At 49.6% G+C, this 25,135-nt stretch overlaps 1 pseudogene; it reads left to right on the top strand.

Moving 5' to 3' along the window:
• The first annotated feature begins 20,782 nt into the window (after positions 1–20,782).
• On the top strand, positions 20,783–22,834 carry LOC122488259 (annotated as a pseudogene).
• Positions 22,835–25,135: the final 2,301 nt, after the last annotated feature.

Here is a 25,135-nt window from a genome sequence, read left to right as displayed (position 1 = left end):
TATGTATATGTATATATATTTATGTATATATTATGTAATATAGACATATATACATGTATAATATATAATATAATAAATATATGTATACATGTATATGTATATTTATACATATGATCATTTAATTTACCCTGGTGAGGGACATTTTGTTTGTTTTTAGTCTTTCGCTATTGTAAATAATATGACAAAAAATAATCTTGTGTGAATGCTATTTGACCTGTGAGGGACTGTAATTGTGCGATAAATTTCCAGAAGTCCCAAGTGTGAAGTCAAAGGGTCTCCTTGACCGACACTGACAAATTCCCTTAGAGGCCGAGGCTGTTCTGGTTTACACCCCCCACCACCAATGGACGAAAGTGCCTCTTTCCCAAGAACTTTGCTGGCATTATCATAACCTCGTCATTCCCAGACAGGGCACACAGTCCTCCATCCCAGACCGTGCCGATTCATTCAGAGAAGAGATCACAAGCTGGGTCAAAGGAAAGCATCCGTGGAAGGATCCGTCAAAGGAAAGCATCAGCTGAAGATAGCTGAAGGGAAGTCCTCTTTTCTCCGAGATTGTGAGGTGTAAGACTCAAATGAGCCTGGAGCTGCCCGGGGTAGCCTTCTGTGCCACCAAGGGTAGGAGCTGCCTGGGAACCAGCCAATCCAGGGAAAAGCAGAGCCAAGAGAGGGAGAATGATGTGAAGGAGCGCCCGAATCCAGGAGGCTGTGTGTGTCAACAGTAGCTTCAGGGGCGCCTGGGGGGCTCAGTCGGCTAAGCGTCCGACCGCGGCTCAGGTCACGATCTCACGGTTCGTGAGTTCGGCCCCACTTTGGGCTCCTCGCTTACAGTGCGGAGCCTGCTTGGGAGTCTCTCTCTGCCCCTCCCCCACCCACTCCCTCTCTCAAAAGAATAAACAAATAAACTTAAGAAAAAAAAAGAATAACTTCATCGTTTGTTCCTTCTTTTTCTTTTTCTTGTTCCTCCTCCTCTTTTTTCCTCTTCTTCCACTTATTCTAATTTTAGGGTTTTTTCCTACAACTTGCAGTCTAAAGAGACCCAACTAACGCAACTCCCCACGTTCAAGTTCTCAAAATAATTTAACATTTTAGTTCACCAAATAAGATGCTCTGTGTTTTACCTTCAACGTCATTCAACTCTCATTCACTTGTGGTTTTCTGTTACATAATTCTCGTTTAATTAACGAGTCGTCCAACATTGAACGCCACACCTGCAAGGCCCACTGCAGGGACTGTGGGAGGTACGGTCCCTTTCCTTCAGGTGCTAAAGCCTGGGGGGGACCCCGGCATTCACATTCATCAGGGAAACATGATTGGCACCATGGGGAAGATCACTCAATGCCTAACCTAGCGGACAGGAAGCCAGAGTGGAAAAGCCTCACTCTTCCCTGGGGTAGTTAGGAAAGAACTCGTGTAGAAGAGACACGACTTTTGGGTTTTAGGGTTTTATTGTAGTGGATGGTACACTGACATGGTCCCACATTCAGAAGGCACATCATGTAATGTATGCTTGACAGCTTAACAACGCTGACGTGCCCACGTCAGTGGCACCGAGTCCATTCACATGTCGTGTTACCGTCACCACCGTCCAGACCCAGAACTCTTTTCATGTCGCGCGACTGAGACCGTCCCCTTTAAACACGGACTCCTCCTCCCCACTGCCCCCAGGCCCTGGCGAGCACCGTTCCACTTTCTTTTTCTATGAATGTGACTGCCCTAAGTACCTCACAGACGTGGAATCACACAGTATTTGTCCTTTTGTGACTGGCTTCTTTTACTAAGCGTAACATCCTTGGGTTCGTCTAAGTCGTAGCATATGTCAGAACATTCTCTCTTTTTAGGCTGCACGATGTTCCATTGTGCGCGTATACCACACCTTGTTTATGCGTTCAGGTTTTTCAGAGTTCTTAACTCTCCTGATGTCCCACTCCTTCATGATTTGTGCCCCCAAGCACCTTTCTAGAAGGTCAAGGCCTTACATGACTCTTCTTTATTGGGCAGAAGGACCTACTGGCGTGACTGTCTTTTCCCAGAGACAAGGAGCTGACCTCCAACACCTCCAGGGGCGAGAGGCCTCGTCTCTTAGCTTGGTTTCTTCAAAGAAACACTTCCTTTCAAAGCCCTTCAGGCTGTCAGTCCTCTCAGCCCAGGTGTCGTCTGGGAACTGAGCTCCCAGTGCTGACCCGGAGCCCATTAGCATCCTGCCAAGCGGCTTCTGGCAAAGGCCTCCGAGTGGATTTTCTTCGGAGCCTTGGCAGGGAGCTTCCAGAAGTGCTGCCTGTTTTCACCCTGCCCCACTCATTGGGTGCCGAGGCATGTCGTTCTCTGTGGGGAGAGAGGCCCTCTCGGCTACATCCTTTCAGACGCTTTATCTCTCATTCACCTGGGACCTTTTGTGCCACCTGGGGCCTTTGCTCAGTCTTTCACAGGAAAAGATGGGGGGCCACTCAGTCTCCTTCAGTCTTTTTCCATTGCTTTTTCACCTTCTTAAAAAAACAAACAGGGGCATCTGGGTGGCCCAGTCAGTTAAGAGTGTGACTTCGGCTGAGGTCATGGTCTCACAGTTCGTGAGTTTGAGCCCTGCCTCGGGCTCACTGGTGTCAGAGCAGAGCTGGCTTCTGATTCTCTGTCTCTCTGTCTCTCTCTCTCTCTCCCCCCCTCCCCACCGGTTCTCTGTCTCTCAAAATAAATAAACTTCAAAAACAGCGCAAAACAATCGTGCTGTCCGAGAACACCCTTGTTCTTAGGAGATACACTTACGTGGTTCACGTGGCGAGCGCACCGGGACGCCGATGAGCTGCAGGCAAGCCCGTTCCTGGATATTTAGGGGTAAAGGAGAGCAGTGCCTCCATTTTACAAGTGATCCAGAAAAAAATGCGTCTACACAAATAGGCAAAGGAAAGGGGTGACAGGGGCGCCTAAGTGGCTCAGTCACTTAAGCATCTGACTCTTAATTTCAGCTCAGGTCATGATCTGGTGGTTCGTGAGTTGAAGCTCCACACCACTGTCAGCACACGGCCCGCTTGGGATTCTCTCTCTCCCTCTCTGCCCCTCCCTGGCTCTCGCTTAAGAAAGAAAGAAAGAAAGAAAGAAAGAAAGAGAAACAAAGAAAGAAAGAAAGAAAGAAAGAAAGAAAGAAAGAAAGAAAAAGGATGATAAAACAAATAGGGTAAGATGGAAGAATTGGTGAGTCTGGTGCCGTGGGTTGAATGTTGTGTCCTCCGAAATTCACGGGTTGAAGCCCTAATCACCAGTGTGATGACAGTTGGAGGCAAGGCCTTTGGCGGGTGATGAGGGCCTCAGAATAACAGTAGGTGGAGCCCTTGTGAATGGGATTAGTGCCTTTAAAAAAGAGACACCAGGGAGCTCCCCCCCCTCCACCATGTGAGCACACGGAGCGAACACAGTCATCTGTGAATGTGGAAGCGGGCTCTTGCCAGGCACGGAATCTGCTGTCACCTTGATTTCAGGTTTCCCAGCCTCCAGAACTGGAAGAAATAAATTCCTGCTTTTTTTTTTTTTTTAATTTTTTTTTTCAACGTTTATTTATTTTTGGGACAGAGAGAGACAGAGCATGAACGGGGGAGGGGCAGAGAGAGAGGGAGACACAGAATCGGAAACAGGCTCCAGGCTCTGAGCCATCAGCCCAGAGCCTGACGCGGGGCTCGAACTCCCGGACCGCGAGATGACCTGGCTGAAGTCAGACGCTTAACCGACTGCGCCACCCAGGCGCCCCAATTCCTGCTTTTATAAACCACTCGGTCTACGGTATTCTGTTATGGCAGCCCAGACAGACTAGGACAGAGGGGAATTCTCAACACAGCAGATTATCGGATATGTTTATATGAAAAATTGGATTGAAAGGCTGTTGGAGGGTATGTGCCAGAGAAAACAAAGTAAATGAAAAGCCAAGGTAGATATTAACTTGGGAGGTGGGGTGGGGACGAATTGGACAAACAGTGCAATTAAAGCCCAGTAAATCAATAGGCTCAGCATTCATTCACTGCAGGTGTTTACTGATAACCTTCTACACGCCAGGCATGTTCTTAAGCCCCCGGGGGACACAGTGGTTAACAAAGTCCCTTCCGTCAATAAATATATAATCAATATTTACATCAATAAGTATATAATGTAATGTCAAAGGGTGTGTGTTTGGGGGGGGATAAGTCTGTGAAGAAAAGTACAGCTGGGAAAATGGATGAAGAGGGGGAATGATTTCAGATAGGACAGTCTGGAAAGACTTCCCTGATCAGGTGATATTTGAGCAGGTCCATGAAGGAAATAAGGAAGGATTTCAGGCAAACATCAGGGAGGAGAGTGTTCTGACAGCGGGAAGAACAGGTGTAAAGGCCCTGAGGTCAGAGTACAGCCTGGTCGCATGTTGGAGGAACCAGGGGAGGCCCACTGGAGAGGCACACAGCCGGGGGAAGGGGGAGCGCAGATCTTTAGGGTTTTACAGGACACGGCAAAGACCGGAACGATTCACCATCGTAACGAAGTGCACACTGAATGCTGATCTAACTAAAACTTGCGCTAAGAGGATGGAGGCAATGCAAAATGTTAAATCCTCATCGACCGTATCAGAAAGTCAACAGGTCACAGTGGTAACGAGAAATTTGAGAATAAGCGTATTATTTGGAAATGTGGAGATAAATACCAGAAGAAACAGCTAAAAGAGTGGACCACGGTTGCCTCTGGAAAGGAACCCGGTTGAATGGCAAGAGCGTGGTGACCGAGGCCACTGTTGATTGCTACGAGCATTTTGGTGTAGTTTTTCGGGCCGTATGCCATATTGCACTGACAAAACCACAAAAACGGAACAGGAAGCAAAACCCACCAGAAAACCAAGGAGTGACCTCCCATGTCCTAGTTTCATAGGCAACGGCAGGGATGACCTTCCGTTCTGCTGAAGGTCACCGTGATCGCCCCCACCCCCGTGGCCTGGTTCGACTGTTTGGAAAGACCCGGGGAAGGCTGCTCCCGCGTCCCCAGGGCGGCCAGCATGTCTCGGGAAGCGCCCTCTGAGCCCTCCCAGCTGCTTGGACTCTTCCTCACGAGACAAGGCTTGTGCACAGAACCACCTCCGCTCAGTGATAAGCAGCAGCCACTGCGGCAGTCTGGGGCTTATGATAAGGGATGGACAAGGTTTGAGCTGAAAACCACACCGAACACAGCATTCTTGCTCTACTCCCCAACGCCGTGGGCCACGTTCAGTGGGAGAAGTTACGGGAAAGAACCTCCATTCGCTGAGTGTTCACTGCACTTTAGTTTATGTGCTGAGGCTGTATATACGTGATTTCACCTAATCCTCACAAACAGCCCTGTGTGTTTAATGCCGCGAAGCCACACATTTAAAAATGGTTAAGATTGTAAATGCTATGTTACGTGTATTCTACCATAATTTTTGTCACTTAAAAAAATTTTTTTTAATGTTTACTTATTTGTTTTTGAGAAAGAGAGCAAGCACACAAGTGGAGGAGGGACAGGGGGTGGGGGGGAGACACAGAATCTGAAGCAGTTTCCAGGCTCCAAGCTGTCAGCTCAGAAGCCGGCTCTGCACCGACAGCAGTGAGCCCGATGTGGAGCTCGAACCCACGAACTGTGAGATCATGGGCCTGAACCAAAGTCAGATGCTTAACCAACTAAGCCACCCAAGTGCCCCTTTTTAAATTTATTTTTGAGAGAGAGAGAGAGAGAGAGAGAGCAAGCAGAGGAGGGGACAGAGAGAGAGAGAGAGGGGGAGGATCTGAAGTGGGCTTTGTACTGACGGCAGAGACAGCCCGATGCGATGCGGGGCTTGAACTCACAAACTGTCAGATCATGACCTGAGCGGAAGTCTGACGTTCAACCAACTGAGCCACCCAGGCGCCCTCTACCATAATTTAAAAAGAACAGCCACAACTTTGTGTAGAAGGTATTGTTTTTGTTTTCCAGAAGAAGAAACGGAGGCTCAAGAAATTAAAAAACTTGTCCAGCTAGTAGGTGTGTGAGCCGTGTGTATCGGGCTTTGATGGTTTTCTGCCCTGTCGGGAGGGCTCAGTGAGACTAAATGAAACGGAAGGAATGGGCTCTAGGGGGGAATCGAAATCTTCCTTTAGGGCCTCGCGGCTGTGCCCGCTACCAGCTTGGTGCCCCTCCCTGGCACAGGGAGCAAACGCGGGAGTGAGGTGCACTGATGAACATTCCCCAGCTCAGCAGCTCTGGGAGAGGGGCTCCTGCCGGCTGCTCGTCCGTCACCCAGGAAGGCCACGTCGGGGACAGGCTGCGTATGTCTGCAGCAGGTGAACACAGAGCTCTGAGACTTCTTAGATACTCCCCGGGAGGTTCCTTTCACTCGATTTCAGGTTCTGAATTAGCTGAATTTTTAGATGATGCAAATCTGATTCTTTCCCTGCAGGAGTCGGAGGAAATGACAAGTGCTTGGCAGAGGGCAAAGAGAGCATCAGCATATCGTTAAGATGCGGTTGGGAGAGCAGGGGTGCGGTGGGGCGAGGGGAGGGAGGCTTAAGAGGGCAGGTGAAGGGATGAAGGATAATTACAATAATAACACCATCCAACACTTCTGCAAAGCATGCTGTGCGGCAGGCACTGTTCTAAGCACTTTATGTGTATTAATTCATTTAATTCTCAAAACCGTGCTAGGAGCTTAGTATCAGTTATCAGTTAGCTAAAGAGTACACAGTTTATAAAGCACTGAATGATCCTATATGCCAATTTCTACCTAACAAAAGTATTATTTATAATACACAAAACCTAGAAACTACCTAAATGTTCAACAACAGGGAATATGATAGCCATGGGATTTATGGAGACATAAGGCCATCACATTACCTCCCTTAATCTTTACAACAACCCTATAAGAGAGGTGGGGACCCATTTTACAGGGATGGAGACTGAGGCTCAGAAGCCTAACAAGGTTAGATTTGAGAGTCGATTTGAAACCCAGCCCGATCTAACTTCAGGACCCAAGCTCTTACCTACCATGTTATCCCGCCTCGAAGACTGGAAGATAAAAGGTACTGCGCAAAACCGCCATTCAGCAGGACGACAGTCACATAAAACCTGAGGCTGTGGGCAAATGCCAGTCATGACTACAGTATCTGAACTGGTTCACTGAACCAGTGAAGTCGTTCTAAGTAAGATCCCCACGGGAAGCCCGGGACAGGGCATCCTTTCCCCCACCTTCACTGGTAACAGCCCCGTTTAGCAGTCACCATGCCCTGTGCTGCTTTGAGCTCCTGGGCCTTTGCGTCCTGGGTTCCAAAGCGAGAGAGGTGGCAGAAAATGGTGCTTTTCTTTCTCGGGTTCCCCTGGGACCTGCTGACCCGCCTGGACGAACCGTCCGCTGAAGCCACACCTGCTTGGAGCAGAAGAACCCGGCCGGGGTGTCTCTGAGGCCGGCGTTTCCGCCGCGTCCCACGGCCTCTGGGAGCCGGGACTCCCTGCACACGGCCTCCTCTGTGCCGCGGACGCCTGTGTCCTTACGTGCACTGTCAAACGTCCAGGGGTCTCGGGCGAAACTCGGCTCCTTCGGCCGCCACGAAGCAGCCCACGCCCCCAGAGCTGGTTAGCACTGCTGAGTTTGCAGCCGACCTCAGAGGGGAGGCGAGGAGGCCACACAGTGTCGTCACCTGTCGGAAGTCCTTTGCCCTTTCTCACCGGGGCTGGCTTCCTGCCACCGTTCTGGCTCCGCTCCATGTCTTTCGTGGGTCCCCTTGACCCTCCTCTCCTCACTGGTCTCCTGTCTACAGGAGCCAAGGCCGGAATTCCTTCCTCTGCTTCGTGCACAACAGCTTGCCCTCCCCGCCCCTCCCCTCCCTGCCAGTTCCACTCACAGGTCACACCGACCCCGGAGACTCGCCAAAGGTTTTCTCCTCAAAAGACCCTTCCTTCCTTCCTTCCTTCCTTCCTTCCTTCCTTCCTTCCTTCCTCCCTTCCTTCCTTCCTTCCTTCCTTCCTCTCTTTCCTTTCTTCTTTCTTTCCTTTCTTCTTTCTTTCCTGTTTTCTTTCTTCCTTTTTTAATATTCTTACTTATTTACTTGCTTGTTTGTTTGCTTTGAGAGAGAAAGGGCACACATGAGCAGGGGAGGAGCACAGAGAGAGGCAGAGACAATCTTAAGCCAGCTCCACGCTCAGCATGGACCTGGTGGGGCTGGATCCCATGGCAGGGAGATCCTGACCTGAACAAAAATCAAGAGTCAGATGCTTAACCAACTGAGCCACCCAGGCGCCCAACACCTCCTTTCTTTTTCTTTCTTTCTTTAAAAATTTTTTAAACGTTTATTTATTTTTGAGAGAGAGACAGCATGAACAGGGGAGGGGCGGAGAGAGACACACACACAGAATCTGAAGCAGGCTTTAGGCTCTGAGCCATCAGCACAGAGCCCAAAGCAGGGCTCGAACCCAGAGACCCCAAGATTATAACCTGAGCCGAAGGGGGACACTCAACCGACTAAGCCACCCAGGAGCCTTCTGACACCTCCTTTCTTAAGAGGAATTCTAGTAACAACTGTTTGGGGGGGGGGGGAAACGTTACTTTAAAAAACTTTTACATTTCCATTCATCCGACCTTACCCAGAAAACAGAGGTTTAATGGGACATTCTCTTAGAACGATGCCTGTAAAGAAGGAGAGAAGCAGGACTGAATAGAGGGAGATGTTAAGGTTCCGTGGAGTTGCAATGAGTCTTCACCTAATCCCACAGCAAGTTCTGGAGGTGCAATGGCCCTTGGAGTTACGCCATTGAGGCCAAAGGGGCCAGGCCTCTGGCCTCTGCTTTCCACACACACATTGACCGGTCGTGCACTGTATGGGAGACGGCACAGGCTCAGGACTGGTCGAGACAGGGACAGAGCAGGCCAACGCCCAGCGGCTGAGGGTGTGAGTGCCTCCCTCCTCAAGGCGGGACGTGGATGGTGCACCGCAGCAGCCGCCGCAGTAATAATAATTTTATAGAAGGGTGAAACAATCTCAGTGCCTATCTATTGGGGATTTGATAAATAAACAAGGGAACATCTACACCAAAGAATACTATATAGTTGTTAAAACTTATTTGTTGGGGCAGCCACGTGGCTCAGTTGGTTGAGCGTCTCACTCCGGCTCCGGTCATGATCTTGCAGTTCACGAGATTGAGCCCCGCATCGGGCTCTGTGCCGAAAGCTCGGAGCCTGGAGCCTGCTTTGGATTCTGTGTCTCCCTCTCTCTCTGCCCCGCCCCCACTTGCACTCTGTCTCTCTCTCTCTCAAAAATAAACATTACGGAAAAAATTTTTAAATAAAAAAAACTTTGTTTGCTAACGTAGAGTGATAGGATATATTATTATTATTGTTATTATTATTATTATTTGGAGAGAAAGAGTGTGAGGGGGGGGAGAGTGGCAGAGGGAGAGAGAGAGAGAGAGAGAGAGAGAGAAAATGAATTTTAAGTAGGCTCATGCTCAATGAGGAGCCCAATTCAGGGCTTGATCTCACGACCCCGGATCATGACCGGAGCCGAAATCAAGAGTCTGACACTCAACTGACTGAGCTACCCAGACGCCCGTCAGGATATATTCTTAAGTGAAAAAAGTGAGTTGCAAAACAGTACTATCTCATGACTCCATTTTTATATTTAATAAACAAATAGTCTAAAAGTATCGAGTCCAAACTTTTAATACTGACTACCTCTGGAGAGGTGATTAGACAAAAAAAAAAAAAAAATTAACAATAAACATTACTTTCACTACGACAATCTTGAGAGTAAAACGTTTTAGGAAAAGATTTTCTTTTTAAGTCATCTCCGCACCCAACGTGGGGCCTGAACTCGCAACCGCGAGACCGAGAGTCCCATGCGCCACCCACTGAGCCAGCCGGGCGCCCCAGGGTGAAACTTTTCTGGAAAAAAAAAAAAGGTCGGAGCCAGTTGAAACCAGGTAGCTGTCGATGAAACTGTCAGTCAAGGCAGTGACTGTTCTTGCCGACCTGAATTCCTCTCCCATCCGTTCTCTGGAAGAAATGGCATTTCTCTCCACTTCCTGCCTTAAATTGTGTGGCAGCCCGTGCAGCTGTTGAGCAGCTGTCGCATCCCCTTCCCACACCGAGGTGGCTGCGAGCACCTCTGGAGGAGGCCGTTGGCTCCGTGTGGGCGCGGGAGGAACAGGAAGAGCTGGGGTTGCCCAAATTCCACAAAGCCCCGCAGCACACCCCCGGGCTGCAGCTGTGGCCCGCATCCCTCGCTCAGGGTGGGAATCCTGGGCCGCTCCCTCCTCCCCTGTCCTCCTCCTTACCATTACCGTTGTCATCACAATAACCGTTACCGCTAAGTCAGAGTTTAACCCCTGGCCTCGCGACGTACCGGGCGCTTTAGATTCACGATCTCCTTTCCTCCTCGCAACAGTCTTCTGCGGTTATATACGATTATCTCGGTTTACGGACAAGAAACTGAAGCCTTTGCCCAACCTCGTGAATATACTCAAGACCGCTGAACTGTCCACCTTAAATGGGTGCCTTTTATGTCGCCTCGGTAAAACTGGTTTTAAAAAAGAGAAAAACTAGGCACCCGGGTGGCTCAGTCGCTCAGTCGGTTAGGCGTCCACCTCTTGGTTTTGGCTCAGGTTGTGATCTCACGGTTGGTCAGTTCGAGCCCCACGCTGGGCTCTGCGCTGACAGTTCGGCACGTGCTTGGGATTCTCTGTCTCCTTCTCGGTCTGCCCCCTCCCTCTGGCTCTCAAAAAAAAAAAAATCAACATTAAATAAAAACAATAAAAAAGAGAAAAGTAAAGTCCACGTAGGTTAGATAACTTGCCCAAGAGCACAGAGGCGTAAAGTGGCAGGATGTTGTTAGCAAGAAGGAAGCAGGCAACGGATGCCGTGCAGGGTCTCTTACACCAGACCCTCCCGACTGTCTCAGTCCACCAATGTCTCGGTCCGTGGAGGTGACGGGTCGGGAGTGGGCAAGCCATCTGGGTATTCACTTCTAGCTGTGAGCAGCAGCATCTGGGCTCCTCAGAGAGTGGCTCTAACAGGATGGGGTGGGGAGGGGCTGGTATGAGAGAGAGAAAAATGAGTGACATCTGTCACTGGATGCCCCGTGCCGCAAATGCTCGAGCTGTGCGCGAGATGGAGCAAGGGCCGGAGGAACTACCGGGTTTCTGTCTAATGTCCCGGGAGCCCGGCGTTCAGCTAAGGCAGTGGAGAATGGATTGGCGGGGGGGGGAGAGGTGGTGCGGGGAGAAGGCGGCCGATGGAGGGGCCGCATCAGGCTGGGTCCCAGCTCACTGTCCTCCCCCATGCAGGCACCTCCCCATGTGCCTACAAAGTGGTATCCAAGCTAGGGGGCATGGGTGTTGCTCTCACGACACGTGCATGTTCCACTAACGAGACCATCAGCATTCTCTTGAAACAGTTGGTGTGAAAAAAGTTTGATGGGTTTGAAATCCTTTGCCTTATCACAAGAAATTTCCATAAGAGCTGTTAAACTCTTTAAAGATAATTTCAACTGCTGTAAAAATTTGAAGGGTGATAAAAACACTTAAAATTTTTTTATCTCCTACTTGGGCAAAATTTCTCATTGGTGGTGATTACCAAGGACTTGAATAGATCATTATCTTAAAATCTCCATTGGCAATTATTTATTGCGAGGCATATAAAAAAGTTTTAAAAGGGGTGCCTGGCTGGCTCAGTCGGTGGAGCATAGGACTCTTGATCTCAGAGTTGTGAGTTCTAGCCCCACGCTGGGTATAGATATCACTTAAAAATACAATAAAATCTGGGGGCGCCTGGGTGGCTCAGGCGGTTAACTGTCCAACTTTAGCTCAGGTCACGATCTCGCGGTTCATGGGTTTGAGCTCCATGTCGAGCTCTGTGCCGACAGCTCACAGCTTGGAGCCTGCTTCGGATTCTGTTTCCCTCTCTCTCTGCCCCAGCCGCCCCCTGACCTCTCCCTCTCAAATAAACATTTAAAAAAATAATAAAATCTTAAAAAAGAGGTTTAAAAGAATTATGCCTGTGCTGTATTTATTACCCTCACTACAGAGCAGTGCTGTGCAGTCGGGCGGCCACTGGCCACATGTGGCCACCGAGCCCTTGAACTGTGTGGCTGGTCCGAATGCAGGTGTGCTGCATTTCACTTACAAGTGAAAATACACACCAGACCTAGTAAGAAAACAGGAATGTAAAATAGCTCACTATCAATGTAATTATTTCATAAAATATCTCGTTATTTAATTTTTATAATATTGTGAATATATGAAGTTAAATATATTATAAAAATTTTTTTAAGTATGTTCAAGCTCAAGTTTCTCATTAAAAACTTGAAAATATTTTATTTGGAAAATTTTATACAAATTCACTCTTTAACATGTTCTCTAATGACTTTATATTTTACTTTTATACTTCTTTAATATAAAGAAAACATAATTACTTTTTCCATCAAGCCCCACACAGATGTCCCCAAATCCCCTCCAGTTTACTTGAGCGTGCCATAAATGTTTCCTGTGAGTGCGATGACGTGAAATCATTTCAAAGAAGGTAGGACTGAGCATCTATATTGTTCAGAAAGATACTTTTGAGTATCTTTAAGGTTTGAGGGGTGCCTGGGTAGCTCAGTTGGTTAGGCATCCAGCTCTTGATTTTGGCTCAGGTCTTGGTTTCACAGTTTGTGAGTCTGAGCTGGCAATGCAGAGCCTGCTCGGGATGCTCTCTCTCTCTCCCTCTCTCTCTGCCCCTCCGTGCTCTCTCTCTCTCTCTCAAATAAACAAACGTTAAAAAAAAAATTTTTTTTTAACGTTTATTTATTTATTTATTTATTTATTTTATTATTATTTTTTTTTAACGTTTATTTATTTTTGTGACAGAGAGAGACAGAGCATGAACGGGGGAGGGGCAGAGAGAGAGGGAGACACAGAATCGGAAACAGGCTCCAGGCTCCGAGCTGTCAGCACAGAGCCTGATGCGGGGCTCGAACTCATGGACCGCGAGATCGTGACCTGGCTGAAGTCGGACGCTTAACCGACTGCGCCACCCAGGCGCCCCATAACGTTTATTTATTTTTGAGACAGAGAGAGACAGAGCATGAACAGGGGAGGGGCAGAGAGAGAGGAGACACAGAATCTGAAACAGGCTCCAGGCTCTGAGCTGTCAGCACAGAGCCCGACGCGGGGCTCGAACCCACGGACCGTGAGATCATGACCTGAGCCGAAGTCGGACGCTTAACCGACCGAGCCACCCAGGCGCCCCTAAAAAAATTTTTTTTTAAAAAGTTTGTAAAAGGCATTTTTGTGCATCTCTGCATGCCAAATGCCGTGCTGGGTTCTGGGGATACACAGCTCCGCACCCTACATACGGTAGGGCGTACAATATATACAGCGACAATTATGTGAGGGAAATCTTTGTGGTCCCACTAAGAAAAGAAACACCCGGCAAGGAGCTCCCACAACCTGCTCTGTTGGCTGCAGAATTCATGGACATCTTAGTGAGGCCCAGACCAGCCACTGAGCAGTGGGCCCGGAGACCTCAGTCTGAACAGACGGACAAGGGAAGGTGGGGGGCCCGTTGCATTTTTGAGCTTTACATTTAAGCAGAGCCCCTAGCAGGGCTCCTTACTGCATGTTTCCGCTCCGTGAGGCTCTCTCTCTGTCCTCCCGTAAACTCCAGAAGCCCTGCCTCAGCTGTGGAGCATCTGTGTTCGGGTTTCTTATAATCCGTATGCCTGAGGCGAGGCATGTCCTGAAGTCAGAGGCCAGGCTACCCTGGTGCTTGTAAACTCGGTTATTTTTTACATGTGTGACTTTGGCAAACCATTTAGTTCTCGTTATGGGCGAGTATAATGCCAAGGCTGACTTTCTGTTTCCAACTTCACCCCAGCCCTACCCCCACCCCCGGGGATGGAATCCTGCATTCTCCATAATCGGCCTCTGCAATGCAGGAAGCCACCCCTGTCCTTCACTTGCATAATTTGAGATGCTAGCATTTTCTGGGCTCTTCCGAAGTGGAGCCCAGGACACTGTCCATCTGGAAAATCACCAGAGAGCACTGAAGGTGACGGATATCAACATTAGATCCAGACTACGGAATCACTTCCTGGAAATGCGAAGAAACAATACGGCATCTGTTCAGATGAATATTACTTTCTCAAATTCTGTATGGCCTTGGGCCTGCTCTGTGATGTAACTTTGTCATAACTTTCTCCATCTTTGCCCCCAAATACCCATGTAATTGTGCCTACAGCAACTGATATACAAATGAAGGTACTGGCGGGGCCCCTGGGTGGCTCAAACGGTTAAGTGTCTGACTCTTGATTTTGGCTCAGGTCATGATCTCACGGTACGGAAGTTAGAGCTACCTGCTGGGCATGGAGGTTGCTTGGGATTCTGTCTCTCCCTCTCCCTCTGCCCCTCCCCTGCTTGCCTGCGTATGCACTCTTTCTCAAGAACAAACTTAAAAAAAAAAAACCCAAAAAACAAATGAAGGTATCGGCTTACACATTTATCATAAAGACTATGTAAATGTATGGATGTAGTGGAATGGGTGTACTTAGCTATAAGAAGTGTTATCCATGTTTAAGAAGGAAGGAATAGGGGCGCCTGGGTGGCTCAGTCGGCTGAGCGGCCGACTTCAGCTCAGGTCATGATCTCGCGGCCCGTGAGTTCGAGCCCCGAGTCAGGCTCTGTGCTGACAGCTCAGAGCCTGGAGCCTGTTTCGGATTCTGTGTCTCCCTCTCTCTGACCCTCCCTCCTTCATGCTCTGTCTTTCTCTGTCTCAAAAATAAATAAACGTTAAAAAAATTTTTTTTAAGAAGGAAGGAATAGACAGGGGAATGGCAAAGTAAATTCTAGCACTTCTATACGTGAACTATTTGGGCAGCTTTCTTAAAATGCAGCAGTTCCCTGGGCACCAATGCTGTGACATGAAAAAGCTGGTTTGGGGCCATTAGTTAAAAAGCTGTTTTGTGTGAGTGTACAAAAAGGTCTGCAAAGGGGTGCCTGGGTGGCGCAGTCGGTGAAGCGTCCGACTTCAGCCAGGTCACGATCTCGCGGTCCGGGAGTTCGAGCCCCGCGTCGGGCTCTGGGCTGATGGCTCGGAGCCTGGAGCCTGTTTCCGATTCTGTGTCTCCCTCTCTCTCTGCCCCTCCCCCGTTCGTGCTCTGTCTCTCTCTGTCCCAAAAATAAATAAACGTTGAAAAAAAAAAATTAAAAAAAAAAAAAGGTCTGCAAGGATGAAAACTAAACTGTTAAAAGTGGTTTACCTCTGAGGCATGGGCGGGGGGAGAAAGGAGGAGGGAGGGGAAAGTTTTACCTTTTCCTTGATATATTTCTGAATTGTTTTAATTCTTTACGGTGGGCGGGTATCACTTCTGTAATTAAAACAACTACTATGGAAAAAATGTTAATGTTTTCAACCAAGTTTTAATGACACGGGAAAATATTGTAACAAGTGAAAAAAATTGGAGCATGAAATTATGTATACAAGTATGATCTCAGCTGCGGAAAAATGCATTTAAACTCTAGAAAGGAAATATATCAAAATGTTAATAGGGACTGCCTCTGGGTGGCAGGATTATAGGTGGATTTTTTTTTTTCTGCTTTATTTTTCTATACGTTCTAAATGTGCCTTATGATTTTTATAATTAGAAAAAAAATTAAGCAGGTCTGCCAAAGGTGCACGGTGGGTTGTAAAACACGAACAGCTGCTGCCTACACTGGGTGGCATGGTCCAAGATTCCTGACCACCGAAGGAAAATGTCTTAATTGCCAGGGGACAGATGAGGAGCCAAGATGGGTTTTCTTCATTTTGATTTTCTGATTCAACTGCAGGAGGAAGGGGCACCTGGGTGGCTCAGCAGGTAAAGCATCTGACTCTTGATTTCAGCTCAGGTCATGATCTCGAGGTTCGTGAGTTTGAGCCCTGCATTGGGCTCGGTGTTGACAGTGCAGAGCCTACTTGGGATTCCCTCTCCCCCTCCCTCTCTGCCCCACCCCTGCCTGCATGTGTGCACACACACACACACACACTCACATTCTCTCTCTCTCTCTCTCAGAAATATAAAAGCAAACATTTGAAAAAAAAAAAAAAAAGAAATTGCAAGAGGAAAATGGAGAGGGAAATACCAAAGGAAGGGAGAGTCTCCTGGCAGAGAAGGTGAGACTTCTAAAGGTGAGGGCACTGGGCCCCCCATGGGAAGGTTTCTCAGCCTGAAGGTCAGTGATGGATTTTGCAGGAACTGGGGATCGCTGTGGCTTTAATGGCATGTGCATGCCACAGTGACTGGGTGCAGAAGGTTGCTGTGGCCCAGCAGCACCACAGGGGATGGTTGGGGGGGGGGGGGCGGGAAGTGGGCATCACACCGGAAGGACTTGCGTGGTTCCTGGACTGGCTGGGATGCTGCCATGACACAGTGCAGAGGTTGGGGTCACAGTGTTGGTGGCTGCAGGGAAAGCAACTGTGTCACTTGACCCATATGACCCACTTCTTGAAGTATCTGAGACTTCCTGGGGTACTTCATGGACCAATCATAATGGCAAGGTCTAGGACTCTGGAGGACAGTATCTTGAAAGAGTATCTCTTTTAAAAGTAATTCTTTTGGTAGAGACCTCCTGTCTTTTGTGCCAGTCCCAGGCCGGTCAGTCATCCCTTTCTTGCTCTTCTCTTGCTCCGCTTCTGTGATACAGAAGGGCTGCTTCCTGAAGGCTATGTTTCCACGCCTCCCTTGCCTGCTGAATTCTGGCTCGGTGTGGCCAATGGGAGACACCGTTGAGAGGTTGGAAGACAGGAGGCTGGGAGAAGTTGAAGAATTTCTCCTCCTCCTGCCTCAGGTGACATCTCTGGCAGCAAATGAGCTTCCTCCCTCACATCAGCTTCCCCGGGGTAATCTTGGGTTCCAGTAACCCCACCTCCTCTCTTTGTCCCCTTGAGGGTCGGGGCAGTCGTGCGTCCTGTTGCTGCTGACCTCCACTTGTTTGGCTTCCCATCTAGCTCTTCTATCACATACGTAATCAATCCCTTGCATTCAATCCTCTCTACTCGAAGTACTGTAAGTGGTTTCTGTGTTCCTGGCTAAGTCCTGAACTGATGCCTTCTTGGTCTAGGGCAGTCCCAGTAAAGAGAACCTCAAGATGGCAATATTGAAGAAGACTTATTCTGTGAGACCGGCTTACCCCCTCCCTTACTATGTCCCCCAGGAGTGCAGGCGCTTCTCAGCCGTTAGCTTGTATGCATATAACCTGGAGGTCTCATTCAAGTGCAGATTTGAATTCAGTAGTTGTGAGGCAGGGCCGGAGAATCTGTATTTCTAACACGCTCCCACGTGGTGCCAATACTGCGCTGCAGACTTGACTGAGTAGCCAGGCACACGGGCGTCTAGAACCGTGTTAAGGAGGGAAACGGCGCCCTGTGATAGCTCCGAGGCAGTGGTCCTCCGCAGCACTACCACTAGGGGGCATGACACTTGGTGGAACTCTGTTAGAAGTAATATAATGCCACATTTGAATATACTGTCCTGACATACTCATCGAGTGCGAGGTGGAAGCCAGCTACCTGACAGCAGGTTGACTACATTCATGTAGCTGCAAGCGTCGGACTCCTTTCTTATGACGTCTAGATTTGTTGTGCCTGAGTATTTACTTAGTGAAATAAGTTTTCTTTTTTCTTTTTTTTTCAACGTTTGTTTATTTTTGGGACAGAGAGAGACAGAGCATGAACGGGGGAGGGGCAGAGAGAGAGGGAGACACAGAATCGGAAACAGGCTCCAGGCTCTGAGCCATCAGCCCAGAGCCTGACGCGGGGCTCGAACTCACGGACCGCGAGATCGTGACCTGGCTGAAGTCGGACGCTTCACCGACTGTGCCACCCAGGCACCCAAGTTTTATTTTTTCTAAGTTACTTATGTCCCCTTTCCTGCCGAGGACATAGTTAGATTTTTACCTCTGAATTTCATTTTCAGGGTAGTCAAGGGGACGTTACAAAATGTTTGTTTTACAAAGATGTCTTGGGGGTGGAAGAAGGTTGTGAATCGCTGGGTTAGAGGGTCTAGAAGAGGGTGGGCACCACCCAGAAATCCTGGACCAGAAGCGGAAGTAGGCACTGATAAAAGACTCTGGGTTGTTTCCCTTGCGGGGGAGGGGGGGGGAGGAGACTGGGGGACCGCGCACACTCTTGATTATACAAGCGGTAGCGTCATCGTGTCGGTGACAGCATTTTCATTTTCAAAGTGTAAGAAGAAGGAGAATTGTCTTTGTTGCTGCCAAGCAGCCAGAGACGTGGGCTGTGGCGGGCATCTGTCATTCCTCTCGGCCGCCCAGCTCCCGGATGGGGGCCATTCCTCGTCGTGTGTGTCCTCAACAGCAGGTAGAGCCTGCCTCCTACGACAGAAGCTAACCGCCCAGACACTCCCTCTGGGGCTCCCCTGCAACTGGATATGGACTCCTGTCCTAGGCACACAGGCACAGATGCACCTGTCCTGGACTCTGAAGGAAGCCACAGTCACTCTTCCCTGAGTCGGGAGGAAAGCCATTACTGGGGAGGTGATATTTAAGCTACGTGTCGAGGGATAAGTAGAATTCCAACAGGTTGGGAGGTTGGAGGGATGAGCAGGGTAGGCGGATCAGAGGGTTGGGCGAGTGGGCAGGCATTCCAGCTATGGCAAAGGTTACGTGTGAAGATATTTCAAAATAGATAACACAGATAAAATGCCATTAATTTTACTCATGGAGCTTGGCACTGGAAAGAGGTCAGAAGAACGAGGTTCAAATACGGATCCTGCAGGGGAGCCCGGGCGGCTCAGTCGGCGAAGTGCCCAACTTTGGTTCAGATCATGATCTCGTGGTTCCTGAGTTGGAGCCCCAGGTCGAGCCCCGTGTTGGGCTCTGTGCCGTCAGCGTGGAGCCTGCTTGGGATCCTCTCTCTCCCTCTCTCTGTCCTTCCCCCACTCACACTTTCTCTCTTTCAAAATAAATAAATAAACTCAAAAAAAAAAAAATATGGATCCTGCCTTGTACGACCTTGGGCAAGTCCTCAACCCTCTGGGCTCAGCTCCCTTATCCGGAGAAAAGGTAATACCCACGACTACCACCGATCTGCCATTCTCACACAGTTCTTTTTTTTTTTTTTTCTTTTTATGTTTTATTTATTTCTGAGACAGAGAGGGACAGAGCATGAACAGGGGAGGGGCAGAGAGAGAGGGAGACACAGAATCCGAAACAGGCTCCAGGCTCTGAGCTGTCAGCACAGAGCCTGACGCGGGGCTTGAACTCACAGACCGCGAGATCATGACCCGAGCCGAAGTCGGACGCTCAACTGACTGAGCCACCCAGGCGCCCCTCTCACACAGTTCTTGTGTGAACATGAACGTGAATGTAAACTGCTGTAAATGGGAAAGTCTAAACGAAAATTAATAATTATGAATAATGTGTGCATAATGAGAGTACAAGCCCAGGCTAAGAGAGGTTAGAGAAAACTCAAGGCTGAGGAGGAATCTGGGAGAGACCACTCTTCCTGAAGTGTGAGTTGGGTTGGGGATGAACAGACAGCAAGTTGCCAGGAAGCTTTCACACCTGGATAGCTGGCAGGTGTCAGAAGGAGGGCAGATACTCAGAAAAGGAAGGACACTTGCTTTTCTCCTCTTCTGGGGCAAGGCTCGTCCCGTGTGTCCCAGAGGTTCTGGTCTGACGAGGCCAACTGCTGTGTGGGCGTTTCCAGTCTTTCGGCCACTCTTGGCTACAAATGCCTCGTGTTATTTGCTTTCTCTGGTTGGCCAATGTCTTCGATCATGTTCTGGTTCTTAATTTTCACCCCAGAAAGTAACTCTAATTTCATTTTGGAGGAGCTCTGTCGACTCCCCCGTGTTGTCTCAGGTGGAGAACGTGAGGTACGGGAGTCAACAGCCAGTCAGCCTGGTGCAGGAAGGCACAGAGGCCATTGTGCCCAGAGGCTACTTGTCAGCCCTGTCCTTGTAAACTGCACAGGAGGGCTCCTCAGAGCCCTCAAGGTCAAGCCTCTACCCTCCTACTCAGATAGCACCTTCCTGTTTGCATTCCAAACCATCACTAAATCTTGATAAGACAGGAGGCCTTTGGGAATTCACAAATTAAGGAGTCAAGGGTGTGATTATTTGGGAGCAACTCCAAAGTCCATGATCTCCGGCCCTTTGGAATGGGATCACCACTCACCTTGTAGGGGTGTTGTCAGGGGTTTCCTAGAAGGTTCTACAAAGCCCAGCAGGAGGTGAAACTGCACCCTGAGAGCAGATAACCTGCAGCCTGCCACCCCTTCAGCACAGCGAATGCTGCTTTTAAAACCAGAGATTCCAGAAAGTCTACAAAAGCACCCCCTCTATGACAAGGATCCGTTCCCCACTCTGTAACTCTGCGAGGTCCCTCTCGTTTCCACCCCCCACCCCACCCCCTCCCCGTTCCGGTGCCCATCTCTGCAGCACCTCCTCCCGTTTCCTCCTGTCCAGGAGCACAGGCCGCTTCCGCAGATCCCACGACACACCCCTGGCTGAATCCTGCTCAGACCTCCGGAGGGAGCCCTCTGCCTGCCTCTCAAGGCCTCACCGCCAGTAGCCCTTTTTCCACCCAACGGCGCCCCCCCCCCCCCGGCGGCCCCTCCTCTTCCAGCCAAATTCATCTGTGCCATGACTCCACTGTTGAAAAGGCTGAAAAGGTGCCCACGTCACGTGCTCTGTCCAGTGTTGCCAGTATCTGGTGCGTCATGTCGTCACTCTTACTGACCTTCCAAACTACACCTGGTCAGCTAAGGAAGACAAGGCCAGCAGGCACTGAGACTGAGCTGATGGTTCAGGTGGCATAAATGAAGTGTGCCGGGGGGAGGAGGCGGCAGGACAGGGGCTGCTGCCCCAGGGGCCCTGGGCTGGAAGGTGGCCCCTGACCCCCTAGGGCCGGGAGAGCTAGGGAGGAGCCCTGCAGCTTTGAGAACCCAGAGCCTTGGTAGATTCCAGCAGGGGTTGCAGTGAGGGAAATGGAGGAAATGAGGTCAAGGCCCAGTCCTTGATCCCGTCCTGGGCCTGGCCTTGGGCTTTAGGGGAGGGGCAGAAGAGGCAGGAACTGGAGAAGAGGGGCCCTATCCTGGAAGAGGAGGGCAGGGAGAGTGCCAGGTAGGAGGCTAAGCCCAGAAGAGGATGTCTTCTTGCAAATGAACCCAGGATTCTTGTTTTTATTCGGGCCAACAGATCAGACGACTGCCACAGGAAAAATACTTTATGTTACTCTTTCTTGACTCATTCTGGGTCAAGCGGCGCTGGTGGTCACGGTTCAGTCACTGACATGCAGCTCTTTGTCCTCACCCCGAAGCTACACACTATTGGGTTGACCGGCCACGAGATGGGTGTCCAGATCAAGGCTCGCGTGGCCTTGCTGGAGGGTGTCCCTCCAGAAGATCAAGTCGTGCTTCCGGCAGGCACGCTGCTAGAGGATGAGGCTGCCCTAGGTCAGTGTGGAGAGGAGGCTCTGAGCACCCCGGAAGTAGCTGGCCGCATGTGTGGAGGTTCCCTGGAGGCCATGGTTCCCTGGCCCGTGATGGGAAAGAAAGAAACGGAGCCCCAACGCGGCCGAACAGGGGATAAGGAAGACAGGCCGAGCCAAGCGGCGGATGCAGTAAACCGGCACTTTGTCAGTGTTGTGCCCAACTTTGGCAAGACGGGTCCCAAAGCCAGCTCTTAAATCCATCGTAATCCTGCCTTTCCCCTGCAAAGCCGCTTAGTCCAGGAAAACAAAAAACAGAAAACAAGAAACAAAACTCTTGTTGCTCACAGTTCCCAAGAGGAGGGGCACACCGCTGCTCGAGCCTCACTGGGAGCTACCAGCGTCAGGAATGAGGAGACAGCATGGGCCGGAGGCTTTATTGTAGCTTTTGCTGGAAGGATCGGACAAGGCAGGGTGTGTAGGCAAGCAAGGCAGGATGGGCTGGTTGGGGTAATTTCGGGGGGCTCTGGCTCCAGGGGCAGCCCTAGTTGTCTGGTATCTGGCCCTGGGGCGATTTAGGGTAGGACAGTGTCCTGACTGTAGGAACCTGATAAAAGGAGGCAAATGTGGGGGAGAGGGGCGGGTTGGTTGGTTTGCGTATCAAAGGTAGGCTCACAGGCGAGTTGTCTGCTATTTCTAGAAAGTAACCATGGGAGGGGCTGTCCCTCTCCGGGCCTGCAAGGCCCCAGAGATGCCAAAACATCACAAAATACAGAAAATTAGAAAGCAGAATGTCAGAATGTGCCAGAGCATCAGTGAGCCTTTGAGATGGTGTATGTAACCTTGCTATGAACCCCACCCAGTGAGCTTGGGCACAAAAGAGCGATGTGAAAGCAGGCGGCTCCCAGGTGCCGGCAACAGCCCCCCTGGATGGTCCGCTGGCGGAATAGACCCTTCCACTCTCACTCACATGGGGTGGGCTCAAGCTCTGGCTTTGGAGTCAGATCTAGTTGAGTACCGCCGTGTGACCAGGGGTAAGTTACTTCACCCTTCTGAGCCCAAGAGGATCGCTGGGAGAATTAAAGAAATGTGAGGACAGAAGCTTCTCTACTAGATCAGGCTCCTCGCTCTGAGCTGCACGACTCCTGCCTCAGAGACCTCTCTGTAATTGGCTAAAAAAAAAAAAAATGCTCATTTCCTGGCTCCGCCCAGACCTTCCTGTGAGCAGGGCCTGGGCCACACTCAGTAAACTGAGGAAAGAGAGCAAGACCAAGAGAAGTGGGGGGTGTTAGGGAGACGGTTCAGGTAACAGGGAGACCCTGGGGCAGTGCTGAATCGCTCCAGGGAGGTGGAAGCCAAGGCCGTTAACGCCATTAACGGGGGATGCTGGCCAGGCTGGGTGGGCTGTCACCACTAACGGCTGGCAGCAGGCAACCAGGGCCCTGGGACACAAATACCAGCCCCAGAGTGTGAGGAGCTCTTTCTGGTGCCACACACAGGGCTGGCACCCCTCGGCCGGGTCCGCAGACCTGCCGTAGCCCCGGGAGTGAAGTGGGAGGTGTGCAACTTCCCACAACACCATCTTCAGTCAGCTCTCTGAGGCCCAGAAGGAGAAATGAATTCACATCCTCAGAGGAAAGCAGAAGTGCCCTGTCCTTTTCAAATTCCTAGTAGTACCTGTACACTCCAAGCTGTGGAGAACGGACTCTTTGCTTATTTATTTTCAAATGGCCTTTTTTTTTTTTTTTTTTAAAGCAAGTCCATTTTTTCCTGGTCATCTCTGATCTGCAAATTCCGTGAAGGCTAAAAATCAAGAGTGCTTCTCTTGGAACATTCCTCAACCCTGCCTACTCCCAACACCACCCCATCTTTGTATGACTTCTGATGGAGCAACGTTTTGCTGAGGTGATTTTTTCTCCCCCCCGAGGTGATGTCACCGAACTCTGCAGGCTACACCCGGCTATCCCCATCTTCCGGCCGGCGCTGTGGCTGTGAGTCCAGACCTCGGATTCTAGAGCATCCCTGTTTTCTGAAATGCCTGACTCCTCTTACCCAGGCTTTCTTGAAGCAAGTGAGGTGAAATTAAGCCCTCCCACACTCCTTTAAAAATGTATACTCTAAGTTCCAGTTGTCGTAGTAACATCTTCACGCTGCCCTGCTGCCTCTTCTATATTTTGGTGCTGATGGACCATCAGTTACCATGAGAACGGGAGTGCCTCTGAACAGTGAATCTTGTGGAGCTTAGCTTTGTGTCTTGTGAAAAACAAAGCCCACGTCCACACGGACAGCCTTGACGGAGCCCCGACAGTTTAACCACAGAATGGGACCTGGGGACCACTAAGAGTTTCACTTGGCCTTCTGAATTTTATCTTGAAAAAAAGATGTATTTTTTGAAAAGATTCGGTTACTCTCTTGTCACTCTGAAGTGGGTAGATTAGTTTTAAAAGCACATGACTAAAAAAAATAAAATAAAATAAAAAATAAAAGCACATGACTTCCTTCAGACTTGAAGACAGGTCCGTTCACTCCCGCCATGAAGCTGTAATCATTTCCTGAGCCATGCTTCGCTCCACTTCCCCAGCCGGACCCGCTAGTGACGGGGCAATGCCAACTGACCAGGGGTTCCCTGCTGTTTTGGAGCCACGGTCGATACATTTATTCCCTTTCAAAGCTGAATGTTTGAAAAATGTAAGCTCTCTGAGTTCAAGGACATAAGACATGCTTCTTCAGAACTCTCTGCATAGCCCCCCCCCCTTTTTTTTTAATTTTAATGTTTATTTTTGAGAGAGAGAGAGAGAGAGACAGAGCACAAGCGGGGGAGGGGTAGAGAGAGAGGGGGACACAGAATCTGAAACAGGCTCCAGGCTCCAAGCTGTCAGCACAGAGCCCGATGCTGGGCTTGAACCCACGAACCGCGAGATGATGACCTGAGCTGAAGTCGGATGCTTCACTGACTGAGCCACCCAGGCGCCCCTGCACAGTCCTTTTTGTTAATTGATTTGACTTTAAGCTTTCCATTCTGATGTGCAGAATGAAGTGCTGGCTGAGAATTTAAAATAGTTAATTTCAGAAGATTTGTGTGTGGGAACAAACTTGAAGGTAGGAAGAAACCAGTCCCGCGGTCTGAATAGCAGACTGCATCAAAAACACATCCCTTAATAAGTCCTATTGCCATAACTACGTAACGTGTATTGTGTGTTTCCCAGGTTCTGGGCACTGGGCTGAACATGTGACGTGTAGTATCTCATTTCTATCTTCGCAATACCCTGGGAAATAAGTTCTGTTTTTAAGCTTTCGTTTTACAAATGAGGAAACTTGACCCAGAGTCACACACCTAACTGCCCGGTGGAGCTGGGATTTGACTACAGACATCTTGCTCCACATCCCATGCACTTGACCTCCAAGCCAAGTAAACCTACAGTTTACGATGACATCCTAAATCCAGGGCCAACTGGATGGGTTTTGTACATCTGTGCAAACGTGAGCAGCAGATGACAGCATGAAGACCGTGCTTTAACTGGTCATTCCCTGAATTCTGCCCTGCATTACTGCTCCACCATGCCTTCTCCAGCAGAAGCAAACCAGGCTCAAGTGCAAGTGTGAGAATCAAATCATTACAGTGGCCCTGCAAGTCAATTCCTGGTCCTCTGGAAAACAATGTGCCCCATTTTTGACCCAGTAATCCCACTCATGGGAATTTACTGCAAGGAAATTATTCAAAACAAAAGGCATTGTTTTGAAT

The sequence above is a fragment of the Prionailurus bengalensis genome, chromosome A2 (assembly GCF_016509475.1).
Source record: "Prionailurus bengalensis isolate Pbe53 chromosome A2, Fcat_Pben_1.1_paternal_pri, whole genome shotgun sequence".
In the NCBI taxonomy this organism is placed as follows: Eukaryota; Metazoa; Chordata; class Mammalia; order Carnivora; family Felidae; genus Prionailurus; species Prionailurus bengalensis.
The sequence above is the reverse complement of the archived record's forward strand: the minus strand, read 5'-3'. Positions and strand labels throughout refer to the sequence as shown.